Source organism: Halyomorpha halys, unplaced genomic scaffold (genome assembly GCF_000696795.3).
Source record: "Halyomorpha halys isolate HHAL.00 unplaced genomic scaffold, Hhal_1.1 Scaffold24.1, whole genome shotgun sequence".
In the NCBI taxonomy this organism is placed as follows: Eukaryota; Metazoa; Arthropoda; class Insecta; order Hemiptera; family Pentatomidae; genus Halyomorpha; species Halyomorpha halys.
This window is the reverse complement of record NW_027107648.1, coordinates 1816948-1821859: the sequence shown is the minus strand read 5'-3', so window position 1 is coordinate 1821859 and position 4912 is coordinate 1816948.

The window sequence follows — 4912 nt, the reverse complement described above, 5'->3', positions numbered from 1 at the left end:
AATTAAAGCTAGTTTAATGGACTATAAATAAGTTTATGACCTTTACCTTCGTAGGAATAGTAGTTTCCATAATATTTGCTAAAATAAATTGATTTATAGTTGTTCCGACAATAAGTTTTATTTCAGAAAGCATAAGACGTGCAGATGTCTATCAGCGCTCAAATTAAAGCTAGTTAAATTTACTACAAAATAGTTTATTATGTTTATCTTTGTAGGAGTAGTAGTTTTTATGATATTTGACAAAATAAACTCACATATTTCTAGTTGTTCGTATAAAATGTTAGATTTTTGAAACAATATATCTCTTGATCCATAAGACGCACATATGTCTGGCAACACTCAAAATAAAGGAAATTTAACTTATTATAAAGTAGTTTATGACACTTATCTTCGTAGGGGCAGTAGATTAATATTCACACATGAATATAAATTTGTTCGAACGACTATAAATCAATTTATTTTAGCAAATATCATAAAAACTACTATTCCTACGACGATAAACTTATTAAACTACTTCATAGCACATTAAACTAGCTTAAATTTGAGTGCTAATAGTCATCTGTACGTCAAATGGTTTTTGAGATATAAATTTTTCAAAATAAATTCACTAACTACTGATCTTTTAGTACGTCCTATACAACATTTTTATGAAATGTTGCTTTATAAAAAGCTATATCTCGAAAACTATTTAACGTAAATAAATCTATTAGAGCTTCTATTTTAGCAAATTTACTCTTCTCTTAGATTTTCTTCCTACTTTTTAAGATATAGAGCTCCGAATAAAAAATTAGTTATTTTATCGCTTTGAAACAGCCGCCATTTTTTATTCCCTCTACCTATACTTGGCAGACTCATCAATTTTGACTAGTATTTATACATAGTTTTCATTGAAGTAATCAAAAATTGGGGTGAGATAACTGCCTTTTGTCTCCTCTTGGCCTCTTAGTAGTAAGAAGGGAGAGACTGTGAAATGCAGATTCCAGGAAGATGTAAACCACAGTCTCCCTAACCACAGTCTTCAGAGAGAAATTCTCATGCAGCGACCAATGACGGGTTAATATCTCAAAAACATGAGACGAACAGATGTTAATTAGCACTAAAATTAAAGTTTGTGGCATGTATTATACTGTAGTCAATAACGTTTATCTTCGTAGGAGTAGTAGGTTTTATAATATTTTCCAAAATAAGTTCACAAAATATTGATGTCCATCTTTGGGACCATTAGATGTACAGCTGTCTGCCAGCACTCAAAGTAAAGATGATCTAATTTACTAATAGTAGTTTATCTTCGTAGGATTAGTAGTTTGTATAATATTTGCATATGATATATTTTTTTTACGAACAACTATAAATAAATTTATTTTTGCAAATATCATGAACACTACTCCTCCTACGAAAATAAACGTCACGAACTATAGCACATTAAAATAGCTTTAGTTTGAGTGCTAATATACATCTGTAAGTATCATGGTTCCAGTCATGGAGATTTCCCACAATAATTTCACCAACTACTGATTCTTCAGTACGTTTTTTATGAAAAATGTTTCTATGGAACTATTGAACGTAAAAAACCCTAACAGAGTTCATATTTTAGGAAATGTACTTTACTTTAAATTATGTTCTATTAGGTTTTATATCGTTGTTGATAGTTTTAAACATATGGAAATCATAATGAAAAATTATTATTTTTTTTAAAGTTTTGAAACAACTGCTCTTTTTTAATCCTCACTATTTATACTTGGTGGAATCATCAATTTTGACTAGTTAATTATGCATAGTTTTCATTAAAGTAATTAAAAGTTGAAGTGAAATAACCTGATAGGTCGCGGCAGAGATAGGCAAAAATTAGCTATAGTTGAAACTAATAGCTAAAATTGTCATGGATACCATATTTATTTATCAATGATTCATTCATGAATAAGGGCCATATCCATGGCAATTTGAGTTATAGCTATGCCTATTAAATTTTGCCTATCTCTCTCCAACGATGAGAAAATATAGTTTTTTTAGAACAAATATTTTCTTCAACGAATTGCTATAAGACTATAAGAACATATTGTAATTATGATTAATAACTATTACAATTGTTTAGTAAAAACATTACTTACAATTGTCTATTACAGAGTGTTCTGCATTGTGATCATACTAACTTCGCTATTGATTTGTCCGAAATGAACCAGTATTTTTCCTAGCAGGTAATCGATCTGTTATTTATATTTTGTATTTTGGCCTAAACCTAAAGTTATTATGATTACAGTAATTTTTGCTTTGTCTTTTAAAAATTCATATCTCTAACTAATCTCATGAATCACAAGGAAATGGATGTTAGATTGACCGGGTAAGTATTATTTTCCTATTGAAATAATATTATCTAATACATTTTTAAAGTTCCCTGAAAAGTTTTAAGATTTGAATTTACCCCATTTTGAAAATCAACACCTCAAATATATTATTAAAAATTCAATTTGCCATAGAATCAGAAAAAAAAAAAGCAACGATAAAATATAATATATAATGTGGAATATAAAACTCAATTATACACTTACTACATAAGATATAATAATACTACACATGTAATAAGAATTATAGAAAATTTCAAATATTAAAAAAAAAATTTACCGGACGTTAGATTGACCGGGTATTTACCTATTGAAATAATACTATCTAACAAATTTTTCATGTCCCCGGAAAAGTTTTTAGATTTGAATTTACCCCATTTTCAAAATCAACACCTCAAATATACTATTAAAAATTTAAAATATTAAAAATATTTTATATATGTATATATAGTTGACCGTAAAAATTGATGTATAGGAAGATGGTCAGTGTTGCGGTCAAAGAAGAAACAAAAATAGTTTACAACTATTTATTTTCCGACGTTTCGTCCCACTTTGTAGGGCTTCATCAGGGCTAAAATGATACAACGATAAGAATAAAACGAATAAATAAGGTTAGTCAGTTTACAATGGAAGGATTGATACCTGGTTCGGAATATATCGGTTATATATGGAACGTTTAGGTCTTTATGGATGGTTTTATTAGTAACAACGCTTTTTATTCTTATTATTGTATCATTTTGTATCTTTTTAGCCCTTATGAAGCCCTCAAAGTGGGGCGAAACGTAGGAAATTAAATTAGTAAAGTAAACTATTTTTGTTTCTCCTTTGACCGCAACCCTGATCATCTTCCTATACATTAAAAATATTTGTTTTATTTATAGCTAATTTTTGCCTTTCTCAGGATCGCGGGAAATTGAGCAATTAAGATGACAATGAATTGTGGACTAAATTATAAATTTATTAAATATAATAAAATCAAATTTGGTGAATTTAAAGATTACATTATGATTGTTACCGCCATTTTCTAATTTTGTACGGAAGGTCTCGACTATTACAATAAATGCCTATAGCATAGTAATTTTTTTAATTCATTTTATCCTCCATAAACCTATCTCTGTTACGCTATTATCTCGTTGTTACATAAACATTATTTTGTTATTTTAAAATTATATAAAGGGGTTTAATGTTCACTGATGTTAGCATTGTGCCGGTGAGCAGCAATGTAATTAGGTGTAATAGTGGCAGAGTGAAGGTCGCAGGTTCAGGTCACAGTCTCAACATGGAGCACCTCCTGTCTGTTACTCCGTTCAATGGTCAGTTCTATATTATTATATATATACGTTAATATGTGTGTGTGTGCGTGTATATGTATATATAAAAGTATAAACACTCATAACATAGGCGAGGTCGGCAGTGACCTACTTTAAATTAGACTTTCTAAATAACGAGAACGAAATAAAATTTCTAATTTTATTTTATTACTAGTGGAGAGTCCTATCCAAGTTTTAATTGATTAATTTTAATTAATTGATTTTAAAATTGGATATCATTTTATTTTGCTAAATACTTGAAATTATTAATATTTGAAATTTATTTAAGGTGAAGGCAAAGTTAAAGTTAAAGGACTTTTAACGGTTCTTTAAAGGCTTTTTTACATTCAAAATGTTTAAAAAAAAAAATTTTTATCGTGTTAATATTATTTATTTATTATAATTTTATACTGTAAAATTCAATATGTCTGATTTAAATTCTTTAGGTTAAAAATTTAATTAATATTACTCTAGAATTTTAATTTGTCGATAATATTTGCACAATTTACATTTATACGATTCATATCCCTTAGCAAATTATATATATTATTTAAATTTTTATTAAAATAAATTGATTTTACTATCTTACTTTTGTAATTATTATTTACTTAAGTTATATTTGAAATTGGTACTATAGATACACCTGATAATTTTATTTTTTGTTTAGAGTTAAAATTACTCAAGTGTTGTTTGAATCTGTTTTTAAAAATTTTGTTTGTTTTGTTTTATTTTGCATAAAATTAAATATGCTTGGAATATTACTTGTTGATTGTATATAATAAATAAAGGGAAAACGATTTTGTGGAAACAATTCATAAACTTTTAGGTTCAAGATCAATTGCTATATAAGTTCTAAATGAAACAAGATATTGTTATGTATGGTAAGCCTATAACTATATAGTTATATAAAAAATTATATAAACTTAATGAAAAAGAAAGCTATGTACAAAAGACATAAAATTGACAAAGTGAATTAAATGAATATGAATGGAATAAATATTAATAAAATATACAGTACTGAATAATAGTCATTTTTCATTTTAGATAGAAGATATTCGACATCAAATAACATTTTAGATTATATTATTCATTAGTGTGTATGTTATTGATATTTATCCAATGCTTATTCTTTTAATTTACTTCGTTTATATAACTATATAACTTTCTTTTTTATAAAGTTTATATATAACTTTTTCATACCACAGTTTATTCATAGAGTCCTACCAACAACCTTAACAATTTTTTCATTTTGTTTTACTTAGT